The sequence below is a fragment of the Limanda limanda genome, chromosome 3, assembly GCF_963576545.1.
Source record: "Limanda limanda chromosome 3, fLimLim1.1, whole genome shotgun sequence".
In the NCBI taxonomy this organism is placed as follows: Eukaryota; Metazoa; Chordata; class Actinopteri; order Pleuronectiformes; family Pleuronectidae; genus Limanda; species Limanda limanda.
The window spans coordinates 23,915,509-23,934,393 of NC_083638.1; positions in this window are offsets into that span (position 1 = coordinate 23,915,509).

Sequence of the window (18,885 nt, forward strand, 5' to 3'; positions counted from 1 at the left end):
CTTGAGTATTGTCACTATTTCTCTGGAGTTCTTGTCTAACAGACCCTGAGCTTCACGCCTGCTGGTCTTCCCTAATTAACATCCGTATTCTACCAGTTGTTTGACTCATCCATTCTGTTGTCTCTTTAGAGAGCGGAGGCTTTTTGAAACTTGGAGTATCAGCAACAAGGGATTATTACAATATATAACTCAAATACGCACAGGTGTATTCATTGTAGCACAGATCAAAGAGTTGTGTCTGAAAAATAAATATTGTAATTATAATTGGATGTTGATCAGAATAGTGGGATGGTTTATGATGGTAGGGGAAACCCCTCCAGTCACATGTCCGGTGTGTCCCCTAGACCCATGGTGGTGAATAATATTTGAATAAGTGTCATTGATGTGGGCCTGCAAGTATCATTCAACTGCAGAAACCTATCTGAGCGTTGTTTCTCTGGACGACGTTGTAGGTATCCATGGGTAGCTTGGATAGTTTCTGCCATTTTTGTAGCTTCTTGGTTGATATTCATTTTACATCTTGTTAAGAAAACACTGTAGCTGTTAAGTCAATGTCTGTTGATTTGTACACTGTGCTTTGTTTAAAAAAAAAAAACGTAGAGGCAGGGAATTCATACGTTTTTGGTTTTCAGATTAGCAAGTACTTAAGTACTTAAAGTAATCATGTTAATGTTCCTGATGAAAAAAAAAATGTTTCTGAAGTTTAACAAACGACAAATACTCTAATAACAATGGATTTCATTTTGAAAAACAGACTTCAACATTGCTTTAGTGGATGTTTCAAACAAGGGTGTTTGCAACTCTCCTGAGTGTTGACCAACAACACATATCTCAGTTGATTAGACAGCGGAGAATAAGGCGACTGCTGGATGTGAGTAGCCATGTGCAAACTCCCAAACACAGCTAATGAAGGAGACAAGAACTGGTGTTCGAGTTCCTTCAGAGTCTCAGAGGAACTGTTTGAGTTGCCAAATCTCTTGAGTATTTAGGGACGAGCATCTGTCACTTTCGTCTCTTCACCATCTGGAGGAAAAACTGGGAGTCAGTGTGAGCTGCATTATCTTACTTTTCTTTTATCTGTTAAACAAAAGATCAAGAACTTTATGTGGGTGCCAGCTGGTTGCTACAACTTTTCTGTACATGTGGGACAACAGGGAACTTTTAGTAACATAGGGGACAAGGCAACGTTGTTTTCTCTGGCATGGAACCCAGATTCAGACTTTTTCTCATCCTATATTTTTATTCATACATCCCATTAAAATAAACTGATGTTGAACTGCAAAATTTTAAAAAATGCTCCATGTTTTAAATGGACTTTTGGAAATACTTTTTTAGAGGCAGAACTTGAAGATTGGCACCTGTTCCTTAGTCCTTGCTTCTTTCTGGACTAGACTTGATGATATTTTTATTTTGGATCAATTGTTTTATTTTGGATCAATGTTTATTCCTACGCATTATAGCTAAAGTCTCATCTGTCTCTAAACAGCTACAGTTGGGCCTCAGTGGCATCTTAGAAGTGTTAAGGAGGAAGTGAACAGCTCTACTCTTTCCCTTTTTTCTTTCATATTTTTTTTGTCACTATAGAGATCAACTGAGGTAGCTTTTCCTTTCTAACCACACTTCCAACATTGACCTATCACTTAAAATCACATGATTGTATCCCTGTGTAATGTATGGCTTAGAACATTGCAATTCTAAAGTCAGATGAAAATACATGAGAGCTCACAACCTTTTTCTTTTTTTTGCACTACAGTGCCACCATGTGGCAAAGCATGTGCATTGTTCCTACAGCAGTGTTGCATTTGCTTGTGGAACTCTTGGTGATCAGTAAACAGAGATACATTTATGTAAAGGGCTCAGAGGCAGAATTCTCAAGTTATTTCTGAAACCCCCCAATGTTTTACTGCTGTTTCCAAGTGTTTCCACACAGGATCATTAATCCAATCAAGACGTTTAGTGCCTTGATAACCTGTGTGCAAAATATTTTATTTATGGATATTAAATGTAGGATATTGATACACATTTTCAGTATCAACAATCCTCAAAAATATATAGTCATGTTCTCACTGTTCACCGGACATGTAATATTGTTCAGTATTGTTCGGAACCTCCGGTACTGTAGTGTACTGTATGCAACATTTATAACCCCAAAAGCTTTGTGTTTTCAGTGTTGAAATTTGTAAAAAGTATTATATTATACAGCAACATACTCGTTAAAACATGCAGTCTTTCAGTCTGCAGTCTACTAACTAATGGAATACTGCTCCTTTCATCGTGCTTCTGCTCTGTTGTGGATATTGTGCTTGGCTGAAAGCTAAACAAATGGTATTGATGGTAACCATCAACCAGTATTTATCTTAGTTCAATTCTAATGCTGATCTGATGTATAGTACTGATCTATCAAATTTCTGTTAAACCATTGCCTTCACCTGCATCAAGGAGGTCATAGTTAGCAAACAAAAAAATATCAATTCAGCCATTCAACAAATGCCCTAGTTTTTGTCCATACAGTCCATAGATATTATGTGAAGGGAAGTTAGTCTTCTGTCCTCAGGACTGCCTATACATTAATGTGGTCTGGACGTTTGTCCCACACACCAGTTAGTATTCCCACGTCCAAAAACACATTCTGCCAGGCTTGAAGAGCCTTTTTTAATAATACAACACTTTCATACTATATTCATAATGTTCTACGGTGAAGACTGCAGCCAATCCTGCTGGGTTTAATTTGATGTAATTTCTGGGCCTAATTTGGCTTCTTACATGTCAGTGGTAATGAAACTTTTGTATGTGATCTAGATCCCCTCCAGTTGAATTTCAGGATGAACTTTGTGCATAACATTAAATTCAAAGCGAGAGAGAACCCCATGGCTTTTAATTGTGCAATGTATAAATTAGGATTTTAATATCAAAGAGAAGAAAGGAATATAGAATTTCCAAGATCTTTCATGATTTATAATAGCCCATTGCTATTATTTTTCTTGGCTTACTAGTCTCTGCTACTCTACTTTTCTTACGTAAATGTTAATCTAATAATACCTGCTTATTATATATCCTACTGAACATCAACCTGAGTGCAAATCAAAAACATTTTTTAAAGAGGAAAACAACTTAGTATAAAATAAAAGAACTCCACTAATGTAATAAAAACGGATCCATTTATGCCTAAAGGTAGAGGGAACCAGCTTTAGAAAACCTAGCATATTTATTTTTCAATAAATCATTCCCCATCATTCCCACTCTTAGTCCAGAGGTTGTGGAGCACACAGAGCCTTTTTAGTACAAGTTGGATCTTGAAAAAGGTTTCTTGTGTGGTGACGGCGCCCGATCTCCCAGGAGGACATCATCTTCCAGTCTGTTATATGTATGCCAGCAGCCAGCCAGTTGTTTAGCATGCTGTAAGAAGGGGCTCCCCCCCCACCCCCCTCGTGTGGCCACAATGTCCTTGTTGGGTGATAAACCCTTGAGGCAGAGGTAGCGGATGACTGCACAAAGGCTGATGTTGACTATTTTGTCAAACAATTACGACTTGCAATTTTCAATGACCCAGATGTTATTGAGTTCAGACTTCCTGGAAAATCATTCAAGGAGTTGAACTGCATGTGCATATACTGAGAACTGTTAAAGTCATCTCCTGCCTTAGGCCATTAACCTAAAATGTGTAATGCCTATCCGGATACTCAAGATGGCAGCAAAGAGCCATAGAACTCTGCTACTTAATTCATACATTTTCTATTAATGAGGAATATTAAAACAGTTTGCTGTTTTATTTTCTTCTGTGCCAATTTATACAGTTTGTTAATTCAGAGGCCTTTCCTTTCGATGTTGTAAATCTGTCTGATCAAACAAATCACTGTAATAAGAGAAAATTCATGGAATGGCCGTAAGTGTGGCGGTAACTTAATAATTTTATGAGATAATGAAAGTCAAGGATATCGCAGGGTCCATGAAGAACATATTCAAACACTAAATGGCAGTTTGTGGTTTCATCAAAAATAATCATTTTTTCCTATAAATCTGTGAACATGTCAATATTGTCACATGCCTTGAATTAAAAACCCCAATGGTTATTTGCTGTAGATTTGTTATTGTTGGTTACCACTATACTTTTAAGTAGTGATTATTTTAGCCATTTTGGCAGCTTAATCAGAATAATGCCAATAAGTCAACTCACTGCCCTTCTAAACTGAATTAATGCATTGTGGCAGTGTATTGATTATTGAATTAAAAGAAAAGAAAATCTATAAATACTCTCACCCTTATGATTCTTAGCTCTAGAGCTCACTTAGTCTTCTTGACACCCTGGATACCAAATGCAACTATCACAGCACTTTTGGTCACTTTGAAGACTTAAGTCATTCCTCAGGCATATTTACAATGTGGCATAGATATTTCTAAAAACAACATTAAACAGACTTTGCATGGCCTGCGTCGTGTTTTTTCAATGATTTAGCTCCTTGCTCTCGTTCTCTCTGAAGGCCCCTTTGTAGGCATAGGAATGCCCTGTATGCACTCTGAAATGTAAAGCAGGCCTTCTGTTCAGATATGCACACTGCCGCTGCCGATCTGTTTAATTGTAAATGACAGAGGGATTTATAAAATACTATGTTTGATAACGATCCCTATCTGATATTCTCTTATAGGAGGCACACACAACATGTCTTCCTAATTGTTAGTCTTCTCATTAAACCAGCATCATGGGACCTCGCTGGATAATGAAAGCTCTGTAATGTTGTGGTATTCATCTTGTCCTGTGTGTCTTCTGATCATACATGCATATATAGAAGCGTCAGTCCTAATCATACAGCATTGAACTGTTCAATAGTGCTCACAGCTGATATCAATGTATAAGCCGTTTTTATAGACCAAGATTGTGTGGACAGTTTTTGTGGCAAACGAACATTTTGAAGAATCAAAGATTAAGGACTGGCAAAAAACTTGATTCATTATTAGGCAAAATTACTATTTGAGCCTTTTGTTAGTTGCTGCTACAGACTGTATTACTTTTTATCAGTCCTCATTCTTGTTGTTGGTTTATTGCATTTTTTCTACTAGTGCTTACAAATAAAACTTTTATTACTCTTATAAGTTAGTGTTTAGAGTTAAACAAAAAGGCTAGTTGTTCGCTTAAACTCTTTTAGCTCCTACTAGCTACAGGCTTGCAGTCAGAGGTCTGAAGTGTACTATCAATATGACAGATCATTGATCTCTCAGGAAAATGTTTTGCAACATTGACACTAGTATTATCAGGAAACCTGACCAGTTTAATATTTAATTAATGTAATGTAATGAATCAGTTCCAGGGCTACCATCAATCTGTTACTTTTCATAAAAAAATTAAAATGCAGATATAAGTGGAATCAATTTGTAGACAGGATCCAACCATTTCAATCTTTTAACCTTTTCTTAGTCCACTAAAACACCTCCTCCTATGTAAAGCTTGGTTTAACCTTCATTATAAATGCTACACATATAAGCCAGCCTTTGCAATTAAGTGCCTACCACGTGGCTGTATTCGTTAACCTGATATTCACCATACATAGACTTCTTTCTGGTACAACTATTGTACAGTTGGGACACCATCACACATCCCACCTTTGCCCTCATATCACACGGCACAGATAGAAGCTTGCATGCTGCCCATATTGTCTCCCAGCCACACTTTTAACTTCAAAGCCCTGCTCACCCTTGTGTCTCAGGAGGAATGTAGGCACCATAGCAGCCAGCCTTCACTGCTATACCGTGGTTAACTATGACCGCAGGCTGGAGCACCTCCCCATGTCTCCTGATACTTAAAGCAGGGGTGGTAGAGAGGGGGGGCGTCCTGTACAGCTACAGCTTACCACCTTGTTCCTTGCCACTATATAACCTGTGCCTGTGAAACAGAAGTGCATTATGCACCCTGTTACAGGGCTACACTTGTGTATACATAAGCATAACCTATGTGCGAAGGTGTGCATAACCTGGTTGGCTCAGTGTGGATTTTTCTGGGATGAATTGCATAGCTTTTCCAGGCAATGCCAAGCAAGCAATCTAAAATAGATGAAAGTAAGAGTTTCCTCAAGATTTTTAAATTATGTCCATTTGTGTGTTATGATTTTAGGCACATTGATTCTTTGTCTGGGTCTTGAAAGTGCCCTCCATGTTGAAGTGGTGTTCAGCTCAAAGGAACAATGTGGTGGATTTACTCTATTATGAACAAAGCCTTTGTCTGAGGTGCACGCATACTGAACGGGGGTCCAGAGTCCAGGGTAAGCTTTGAACTATCAGGTCAAAGACATCACAGAACTGACGCGCTGTTTCGCATTCATCTTGTACCTCACACAGGAGGCCCGTCACATTTGTCCTTTTGATTGTCCTACATTTCTTTAAAGGTCTGGCTGGAACCATAGGTCATCTGGAGGCTTTTATGTGGAGAAAAACAAACATTCTTATTCTTGCTCTTAACTTTAGGGGAAGAACTACGCTGGGGTGAAGGCTTCCACTTGTTAGCAGGACTCCCTGCTACAGTAAAGAAAAACAATATTAAATTGTACTCCAAAATAACAGATTCGATTTGTGAGAAAGAACATTTTAATTCAAAGACCGAAAAGGCTTTGCACATATCAATAGAAAGGTGGGCACAGAAATGAAATCCACTGCCATGAAATATGCAAAGCAAGCCCACCACAGAGAATAGCTGAAAACACAGGTTCTTTTGATGTTAAGTCCTTTGGTTGTGCATGTCTTCATTCAACTAGCCTGTGGATGTTTTAACCTTCTGTAAAACTTGCTCCAGCACTGCACTCGCCCTCTCTACATCAGAGTAATGTGGATCCGCAGTTCTGCCCATGGTTTTTATTTCATGAATGCAGTTTCTCCTTGCTTAGTTTACAACTGGCCACCACATTTTACTATTCTGTTATGACTGGACACCATTATTCTGTAATCAGTGCAGTTCTGCTATTAATATCCCACGTGTTTTTGCTGGTGCTGTTTTCCTACACAATGTTTTAATGGTATTGGTTGTGTTGTGTTGACTACACTGTCTTTACTACCTCCCAAGGAAGTTATGTTTTCCCCCCTGTTGTTTTTTTAGTTGGTTAGTAAGTCAGTTAATCAGAAAGCTTACACAAAAACAACCATCCAGATTTTCACTAAACTTGGTGTAAGAATGTGATATGGATCAGGAATGCACCTATTCAATTTAGGTGCGTGTCCAGGAATAATTATTTTCACTTCCTTTCCATTTTAATTTTTTTGTGAATTTCTCAAGTGAGAATGCAAAGACCTTTATAAAGAAAATCTGCAATGTGTAGTATGCTAATATGTGTGAGCAGATTTAATTTGGTTCAGATCGGGATAATGACTTGGATTTTGTGAACGATAATAAAATATGGGAATAGCTTGGTTGATTTAAGGGGAATTGTTTCGCCTGGGTGGAGGTATGTTCTACTGAGTGCCATTTTAGTTGCTAATAAAAATTAGATTTTATAAATAAAAATGTTGGACAACTAATAGCACATGGAATAGTGACAAGAAATCACTTCTCTCTATTTTTGTATTGCTCCTCTTTTGCTCTCTCTCTCTCTCTCTCTCTCTCTCTCTCTATATATATATATATATATATATATATATCAACCCAACAGTCAAGTGCAATTGCCCGTTTTGTGGAGAAGCAGAGACAGTTTTCAATGCTTTTTATGAATGTAAAGGACTCTGTTTCCTTTTTAATACACTGCAGGATGTTTTTAAACAGTTTGGTGAGACAGGGAGGGAGTAAGAGGGCTTTCATTTTAGGAGTAGGATATAGGAAATGTTTTAATATTTAACATGACTTTCTAGGTAGGTTCTAGTATTGTTCTGAAGCGTACTGTACATATACATTGAAACGTTGACAGCAGATTTGTATTATTTTTGAAAAATATAGGTTTCAAAAATCAAATCTCTCTCTCACTCTCTCTCTCTCTCTTTATCTCTCTCTCTCTCTCTCTCTCTCTGTCTCTCTCTCTCTGTGTCTCTCTCTCTCTCTCTCTCTCTATATATATATATATATATATATATATATATATAATACAAATGGGACTAATAATCAATCATCCGTGCAACACGTATCCTTTGACTCCAGGCTATTATTGCTTGGGTGAGCCTATGTGTGTTGTGCAGTATTGACTGTTTGAGTTTTGACAACCCATTCTCAGATGAGAGGAAGCATGTCAGCGCAGCGAGGATCACAATGGGGAGACGAAATACAATGCTAGAGCAGATAATTACTGTTTCTTTCTGATATTTCTAAGTCTCCTGTTGGAGGCGTAAGGACCAGGCAGGGTCCCAGCAGTGAACAAGACACTGCTGGTCTTACAGGCTTCAGATGCTCCTGAAGAGAAGCTCAGGATTAGTTAGTATTCACTGGACATAACAAGGCCTTTGATGTAGCCAGTATTCTCTTTACTCACCAGGAGCATCAACATTTAATGAGACCTGATATCAGCCTTTTTAGGAGCTGTGAATATTTAAGATAAAAGCAAATTGTATTCACCAATACCGACAGACCACAAGGTGGTCAGAGCTGCATTGTCACCTGTGTGTTCTGAGCGATACAGTGCCTTTGTGTAATGGGATATGTTCATTAAAAAAGGCCCATTTCACTCTCTCTTAATCAGCAGCACATATGTCATGGGAGGATACTGCCTGGAGCTAAAATCTAGTGCATAATTTATAACTCCAGGTCAGGCTGTGAGTGCATATTATCTCAACAAAGATGCATTACTCTCCCATCATTCCATATTTGCAAGTTATGTCTTGATGCGCAGCTCATTTAGCACACTATACAGCAATAATACTCTACATGAGATTTCAACATGGAAAAAACGATAATATTGGTTATTAGTTTATTAGTACACATTTAAATTAGACCCTGATACAAGCGTCTTTCTCTTCTCAAAGTCTTCAGCATCTGTCTAACACGATGTGTATGTGTGTCTGTGTGTGAGGCAGTGTGAGAGTGTGCAAGAAAGTGTCACAGTGAGCTGTGACACTGCAGGTGTTTAAACTGTGGTGATGTAATTGGTCACAAGGGGAATAGAAACAAGAGCTTCACAGTCCTTGATTTGATCCCTTGGTTATTGATTTCTCAGTCTGCTTCTAACAGAAATAATTGCCACATGTAATGTATTATTCAATTACAAGACAGTGCTCTCAAGTTTGGGTTTGATGGTCCTTTTTGAATCACTGAGACCTATAGATAATTCAACACTGTCAGCCCATTGCGTTAATCCTGCCTATTTATTAGCAACCATGACATTCTCCAGTGCTCAAACTTTCCCATTTTCAGCCTTTGTATAGTTGAAGGAAGTGGGCTTAACTTTGGTTCAGACTGAGGTATATTCTCTTATTGTGACTTTATTATGTTGTGTACAGGCAATAGAATTGTATTAACTGCTCTTTGAAGCCAAATCAAAACAATGGAAACCACTCTTTTGTACCTGGGATTAGGTGAAAGTATGACTATTCGGTTTTAAAGGTTTTGAGACCATAGTGAAGCTCGGGCTGCTATTTCATGTCGAACCCAACTGAGCCTGAGAAAACTTACTGAGCTCAGTCCAACAGGTATTATTACCTTACTACATCTTACTACAATACATTTATTTTCTGACTTCTCCCTTTCCTACTGAAATGAAAATGGATACAAAAACAATCTGAACTGATTCAACAAAGGCTGAAATACTCACAATGGATCCCACTTCACAGAACTTGGTAATATTAGTAATCTGCACATTTTAAGTCATAGTGTAGAGTGGAATTTTTGTAACTTTATTCAGGCTTAGTAGTTTTTCTGTAGTCTATGGAAGTAGTCATTGGAGTGATATGATTGTCGAGGCTTGTGTGTACGTTTGTGTGCATTCTGTAAATGCAGCCACAATTCATGAAGAAAATGTTGCTTTTTTTAGGCTTAATGTATTCTGAGATTTTCATGTGAGTTTCCTGATGTTGCCACAATTTCATGATAAATAGGTCTCATTATTCTTTGCAATAACAGTTGTCAACATTAATGCATTTATTAAATCTGATAATTCATAGTGTGAAAAATCCCCATAATACTGATTTATCTAGATGATCGATCTCAATGAATGCTAACCTGTTTTTATGACTTAATAGGTAAACGCTGCATGCAGTATCGAGCAGTTTCTATTCTGATTATTAGATTTGTGCAGTGCTTCATTTAGTGCAAAAAGAAAAATCAGATCTTGTGTTGAAATCTCTATCTGGCCATTGATGTTCAGCCCTGTGTGACACAGTTTTAATGATCAGCCATCCAGCACTTGTTTACAGCTTGGCTTCCCAGTCATGTTCCGTTAATACCCACTCCTGTTAATATTTATCGTCAGTCTTAATTGGTTTGATGTCACTACACTGGTGGTGCTGTTGGCTTGCTTGTTGAACTGGCCTCTGTGTTGTTTCAAAGTCTTTATTACCGTGACAGTAAAGTCCTGTTCATTAAAGTTTCACTTTCCATTTTCATCAGTATGAAACTTATTCTGTTAAATGCAAGGCAGCTGTTCTAGAGTCAAACCCTGCCAGCTATCACAGGGGAGGTGCATAGTCTGTATAAATTATCAGGAATATGAACTCGATCGAAGATGTTAATTGCGCCAATGGTTAGTTATGTTGGGAATTGCCATGCATTTCATGCAGTGATAATAAAAATGAATTTTTGAACAAAGGGATCTTAAAATAATATCTAATCTACAGAGAATACCAACATCAAAAGAATAATTCAAAGCTTTGAAATATATCTTTGTGGTCCGAAATGTTAAGCACTAGCCTGTGAATATTGTACTCAATTCAAGTTTGTCAAAGAAAAAAACAAAACCAGAGTTAATTAACAGTTATTACAGGCCTTTTCAACTTTAATTTGACTTTCAAATATTAGCTCTTATATATAAACTATGCTTCTGGCATCTGAAAATTAGCTTAGTGTATCTCCTCTAATTAGGCCTCATTGAGCCCACGGTAACCCACACACAATAATATTAATAATTCAGCAGCATAAGATGTGTTTAAGAGTAGTCATTAGAGTTCATTTTATTTGCACTGAATTGATTTTATACACATCACCTTTACAGTTTGGTAAAACCATGATCTTAGGTCAGAGCACAATTCAATGATGAGGTGATCATGCATATTAATATTAATATTTTAATACCTTTCACTGGGGTTTCCAGAAGATCTCATTATGAAACAAGAGGGTTGTTTTGTATTATAAAGCCTTGTTCATTTTAGGTCAAACATTATCCAAGCCCTATATTTTTGAGTGCATGTTAGATGGGGTCTCATTAGTCTTGTTAGAGGACAATTTAAATATAGATTTCTTTGTGGTCTTTCACATCAAAATTGAATATAACAATTAAGAAAGATTCCGCTTTAACTCAGCTCTCAATTTCTCAGTTGTACGATTAAAAAGATGCACTACTTTGTTTTTGATGTTGATTATGGTAAACTGAACAATAAAGAAAAGTGCGGTCTAGTAAAACCTGCCCCTCAGCCCTCACACTTCTCTATCCTCCACCCACTTCCCCTCCTATTTCCATCCTCGTGCCATTTCTCTCTCTGTCAACAATGATTTTGCCTCTTGCCAGTGATCAAACGCACCTGCCAAGCCCTGCTAACATTCCCAAGCATGTTCGCTAATTACCCACAAAGCCTTGCAGACTCATACTACTAATAGGGGTTTTGCCTCAAATCGGGGGCAGGGATGTGCTGCATTACAATGGTATTTATTTACTCATTTGGGAAAGAATCTCAAGGGATAATGTGGATTTCAAATGTTTCATGGCAGATAAAACTTCCCTTTTTTTCATGAATACAACACCAGTATAAATTACTGCTCCCCTTTGTATTCTTATTTTTATCAAATGGTAAACAAGGATGGTAAAAAGGGATATTGTAATAATCATCTCTATTTAAATCAAAGACAAAATGCTTCACACCCTACAAAGGCGTGGCATTATCATTAGTGAGAGCAACAACAAAGCTTAGTTGTGATGATAGTCCCCTTCCCAGTGTAATTACACAAAGGAGTCTCTTTAACTGTGCAGTTACAGGGGAAATATTGTATGAAGTGCTGAGCAAATTGCCAATTACTCTCATGTTTAAACCACAGTTAGTACGATGGATACCACTGAAGAATTTCTTTTTTTTACCATAATTGCTGGAAAAGCTTGATTGGGCAGATTAATAGTGATTGAAGATTCAAACATAGAAAATTTGCTGTTTTTCATAAACGTCATATTACAACTATAAACAGAAAACAAATACATTATGTGAGGATGTTAAAGCCCTGCATGAGGAGTTGTTGTCTTTGGCACAACCTGGGTTGGCACCAGCTCGTCATCGTGTCATCACACTCTGACAAAATGGTTGTTAATTAAAGTATTTAGTCATAGTTTTCTGTTACAAGATAAACACTACCAGCCTTTATTAGCAGGCACATTAAAAAACACTTTTGACTTTTCTGTGTGTTTTTTTTGTTTTCATTCTTCACTGACCTTCTAGATTTATTTTGTATTGAAAATAAATGCCATCATATTATCTACAATTGAGTCAGAAAACCTTCTTGTTATTTTTTCAAATAATAGATCATCTTATTAAAATTCTGAATGCCCCCCCAAGTGTGTAAGATCTATGGTGGTAATTGTTGTTCTTTACAAATTGAGACTAATTCACTCAAATGCTGTTGCAGTGAGTATTATATCAAAAGTTGTGCATTGTTGTGCACTCAACCATCTGTAAAGAGCCTACTGGAGATTAACAAACAAGTGTCCTATACATCATCAACCTGATTTTTTTGTCCCCCACTTGGTCTCCTGTGAATTTTATCTGAGAGAGTTGACTTGATTTAGTGTAAAAGTGACCTGAAGCTGCAGATGTAAACATTCACAGTGAAGCACACAAAGAGCCTGTTAACATTGAATATCTGCTGCTGTGTGGTGGCACATGGTTTTACAATTTTACATCTGTGTTGCAAGTGCATGTTTGGCATGACGTGTTTCAAAGATTTCCGTGTGCGCGTATATGAGTTGAACAGTTGAACTGTTTTATATGTAAAAATATTCCTGGACATTTATTTATCTAGAATAAAAGGTCTCAACTCAGCCCTGAGTCTGGCAGGGACCCAACTGCTGAGGGTATGAGTTGGTGTATAAGCATCAAATATCATTTTTGTAAGGAGAAGGCAATCACTAGGGAGAGTGTTTACTGCCTATCCATTTAAAAGAGAAAGTTTACTTTAAGCCTGCTGCTTTCTGCATGGTTAGTTCCCCAATATTGCTCTAATGGAGGGCAAACCACTCTGCCAGTTCTCACCAGCGGTAACAGCAGCATGGTGGAAGAAACTGTTGTGGAAGAAGTTGTTGAATACTATTCGACAAAAAAGCCTGACTTTCAGCTGAGCAAATACTTGGTCACCATGCCATCGTTAGAGGAGGAGGGAAGGAAAGTATGAGGATGTGAGATAAACCTACTTTTAGGACATGTTTCATGCATAGATCCACAAAGTTCAACTCATTAAACAATCGGCTAAAATTATCACAGGATGTTGTAAATGACCTCAAAATTCAGTTGCTGATTTACATCTGAAATCAAAATTTGAATAATAACATCTGATGACTATTTAAATGTGGAATATGGAAAACAAGTCAGTTAGTAAGAGAATGCTGTATATGAGGATCAAAAGGAAAAAAAAACTGAGGTCAGCTTTTTGTGGTCTAAAGCTGTGTTTGAGTAGATGGAGGGCCAACTTGTAGGGGAATGGCTTTACAGAGCAGAATCCTTTAGCCAAGAGATTTATGAAGACTTGTATTTACTAGGCCCACCCTCGGAGCAAAATAAGTAATCCTCTCTGAACATCCTCAGTAGAGGAACCTCTGAATGAAACACTGACATTGTTGAATTTAACTCTAAAGATATTCTTTAGAAAATATGTTTATGTAATTCATTTAACATTTAGATTTAAATGTCACACTGGGCCTTCTGTTGAACACTGAATTTGTTACCCTTCTTTGTGTGAAAAGGGATTATTTGTATAAAATATAGTTTTCGTTGTCGTATTTGTTGTACCTTGTTATAATTGGTGTATTCTCCTTTGAATATCCCTAAAATAGATTGATGTCTTTATAGCACATTGGCTTACAACAGATAAAACAGTTGCAGTGTTAATTGCTTAAATTGACAACAGGAGGCAGGCACATACAAAAAAAACTACACACAGACACCCACCTGTAAATCACACACAGAGAGCCTGAAAAACTGATGCTTTTCAAAGGATGTTGTCAGTAGGAGAATAAGCAATGGAGACGCCACACGTCTGTTACCTGCCAGGACTGATCCCCCCAGCCTGTCTTCAAAAGCAAATGAAGAGTGTTAATAAAGGCTGCCATAACATGAGATCTTTTTAAGTGAGACACCCTCCTTCCTTTACCAGTCTACCCCCTGGTGAGCAAAAAACCTCTCCCCACCATTACAATTTCCACCAATCAATAAACTTAGTCTTCTGATGACAGCCATGCCTCCGCTGCCTTTCTTCTCCTCATTGCAAATTAGAAACAAACACCACGCTCTTATTCTATGACAGACTCATTAGATGTTTGTTGAATTTAGCAATTAACATTACCATTACATTTTCTTTTTCTGCTGTGATCAATAAATATTCAGGTTATGACCTACAAAGTCTAAAAACAAGGATTTTATGTTGAGTGTTCCAAGGCCTAATTCAAGTCATTATTCAGGTTATTAATTATTTAAATTAATACATTATTCAGTTTCAATTAGCAGAACAAGAGTCCAAGGTATTGTGTGAGTTTTATGTATTGTATAAGCTGTAATGTTTGTCTGAGACCGTGTCAGTGAAGACCAGATGGTGGAGCCAAAAACCCAGAGGAGAAGAAGTCTGATTTCTAATTTATTCTGCTGCTCAAGTTTCTTGTATGCCTCTGTAGTTTAGTAGTGTCTTTCTGTGTGTGGAGGTATTTGTAAGTGCATTTGTGTATAAAAGCATGTGTGTGTGCCCCAGACTTAAAAACACTCACTTGAGAAACAGAGCAGGGCTCATTTTCTAACCAACCCCATCGGCTGCTTCTGGGCTATGGATGAATAATGGCTGAATTCAACTGTGCTGAAACAGAAACACATTCCACACACTCTGCAAAGCTAATAGCTAGAGCAAAACAACCACATTTGAACATTTACAATTAAGAAAGCTCAGTGATTGAATATCCGGGTGACTGGTAAGTCGCGCCTTGGAGTGAGATAAAATGCTGCTCCTGGATATTGCTGAATGCTTCACAAAACCCTAACTATGTTTTAGATGTGCCTCAACAACACTGGGAAATGAGTCAATTTGACAGGGAAGCAACATTTTGTTTTCGATGAGCGAGTAAAGGGAATATACACATTGGCATGTCTAGAAAGGAAATCTCTATGATGGCAGTTTTAAAAATGAGTCAACCAGTATATTGCAGCTACCAATTCTGGTGAGTACAATCTTGTCCAGATTTAGTGGCAGCATTACAAAGATAAAGAAAACCTTTTCCTTTTAATGTTTTAAGGTATATATTGTCATAATTATACAAAAATAATTATACATGATTTAGTATTTATGTTCGTCAGGTATTTGGCAGCATGTTGACAATAACAGATATTGCACATGCCTTTAAGTAAGTGCATATTTCTCCAGCTCGTTCTCTTCCATTACGGTAGACCCCAATGAGGTTTTCCAAAATTCTCCAGTTTCTGCTCATTTTTAGTCTGGAGCTGTTTGGTCTACATGGCAGACACGAAATATTTGGAAACATATATAATATATTTGAAAATATTGAGGCGCTCGGGGAGCAAAACATCATATATTCCCTCCTGCTTCCACTGGGCATTAAATAGACGTATTTTACATTAAGACTCCCACCTAAAAATGTTCACTTAGGGGTCAAATAAGCCTCCTCTATCCTGCAATAGAATGGAAGCAGAGCACCACATGGATTTTTATGTTTGCATATCATTAGTCAGCTGTGTTGGCAAAACTACAAATAAGCACACTTAAATTTGTCTTGAGAATCTCACAGTTTAAACTGAAACATACTACATTAAATCCAACCAAACATAATTAGAAACATTTGAAAGTTCAATATATATTTTCAACCCCCACTAGAAGAGGTAGAAAAATTGTCCTTTTGTCAAAAATCACAAATTTGTTATCTTGAGTATTAGTGTTTAGTGTATTCAATATTCCCACCTTAACAACAGGCTCAGGAGGATGTTCAGGGACACGAAGGCTCACAAACAATCAACTTTGTGAAGAATGTTTAGAGAAGCATCTGTGGATTCATTCACCCATGTCCACTCAGATTGCTCTGGCCATCACAAGCCCTAATGGCTTTACCTGGTGGCCCCTCATTCACCGGACTGACATCTCATGTAGTTAGATTTGGCAGGTGTTCATTCCGCAGAGCATCGGTAGCTGACTTCTCCATTTTATCAGTCCCTGGTTAGAGAGCTGGCCAGAAAATAATTCTGCAGCAATTACCATATGTTGTGATTGTGGTTTTGGAGCAACACTACAACATCTGTGTTATACTGGCATCTGGGGCACCCTGAAAGAAACTTCCCCCAGTCTACATTCCTTCCCTGCATCTACTGAACAGGTGCTGTCTGCAACACTACTCTCCTACAGTGGGGCTTTGGGCGGACCTCACGGTTCCTCCCTGTTAAAGCTTTTATATACACACAGCGTGTTTGTAAAAAGAGTAATTACTGACTTGTAGAGTGTAAGAGCATTCCACAAACAGCACAGCCATCTCTTTGTGGTCAAAGTTTTCAATGAAATTACATCAGCTCACACTTGAACTATGACTTAAGAAAAAACAGGCTATTTCTTAGAATTCCATAGTTTCTTTGAATATCTGTTAATTGAGTCTGATCTGAAATCTCATGTAAAACATAACATGACACCTTCTTTGATATGTTCAGTTTGTGGTATCTAGCAGTCAGGTGTCAAATTGCAAACAAATGAATAACCCATGCTTAACCCCTACACTTCCAACTGTGTAGGGGAAGCTCCGGTGGCCCTAAGGTCATAAAAACGGTCCTCCCTATAGCCAGTGTTTGATTAGTCTGTTGTGGGCTACTGTAAAAAAAACCTGGCGGTGTAACAAAGTGGTCATGTTCAAAGATGACCAGCTTCTGATGTAGGTTTAAAGGGCTTATTCTAGGCCATAGTTCCCAAAATAAAAAAAAAGATCTTATTCTAAGTTAAGAAAAAACAATTCTTTGTTTCAGCTTAATAATGAAAACATCATTCTGAATGTTATGTTTTATTTCTGCCAATAGATCTCCATAAATTCACCACAATGCACCTTCAATTATCACAGCAATAGGACCGACCATTTGCGAACACAATTTTGGATCAATCAGAACATGTATGAATGAATATCATAATAATTCAGTTAATCCTTAAGGTTGATGACATGGGCCTTTCTTCTCCACCTTTGCTTGGATTCGTGAACCATATTTTTCATGACCGCACACTTTTAAGAGAGCACACACACATGCACACAGCAGTGATGGCCATAATAAATGACTGCAAATTGGCAAATGAAAAACTGTTAAAATTCCCTACATGTGGGGATTCCCTGGCTTAAACAATCAATTATCTCTAGAAACTTGTAACATCTATCAACATTTGTCACAAACCATACAGCAGAGCAGGTGGTAAGTTAACACCCGACCACCGGGGACCAGGGAGAGCAGCCAGCGGGCTCCCAGTCAGGGTGGTGTGTATTCCTGTGCTAAGTGATGTCTCCCACTGCAGGGCTGTGCTGGTCTGTCATACCGACACTCAGACCCTCAATGTACATCATAGTGCAGTAGGATGGCACTTTCACAGAACCTGGCCATCTCTCCCATACAGCCTCTGTGCTATAGCTTTTTGGAAATGCACACTTTCTCTTTTCCCCCTACTCAAACGCTTCTCTGTGCTGTTCTCTCTGTCCAGCCCCTTGGCCAATAAATTAAATCAAAAAGCTTTACAGGGCAGCACCTGAACATGGACCTCTTTCATAATTCAGCATTAGTTTCTGATTTATTAGATATGACATGTACACATGAGGAGTGTTAAAGTCAATCATTCCAGCAGTGTCACCTCACTAATTAATCAGAGCTGGAGCAATTAATATTTTAATCAACTCAATTCATGAAACAACAGACTCCATAAAGCACTCAAATCCTGCTCTGGGTTCCTCATAAAACTGTACGTCAATGACAGTCATTGGGATGATATGACAAATTACAATGCTCTAATTATGCACTATTTTAATAGCTATTATAGCGAACATAAAATGGAAAGAAACCGTAGCTGATTTTGATGAAGTATAAGATTTCTTGAAGGTTTCTGTATTACTCAGTGTGGATTCTAAGGCGGGTGAGGATAATGTTGAATGTGCACAAAGCAGAAACAAAAAATGAAATAAGCCATAAAGTATTTAGTGAAACACTGCCAAGATGACAATCTTGTCAAGAAGCGTATAATTAGGAGACCAACACATTTAAACATCAATAGAAGAGCACTTGGAGAGTAAGGAAACGGAAAAAATTAAACACTTAGGGCATGGCCACAGCATTGCGTTTGAATAAATGAGAAGAATAAGTCAATTAAAAAGAGCTATTTTAGTTCTTAAAGATGGGGAAACAGTGGGTTTGCTGCAGAAGAATAATTAGACTCACATTTTTTGCAGCTATAAATTTGTCAAGGGACTGTGGAGAAAACAAAGACCTAGAAATTATCTCAAAGTCTAGTTCAAGAATAATTAAATTTTCATGGTTTTTGAAATAATTGAATTATCCATAGAAATGCAGTGT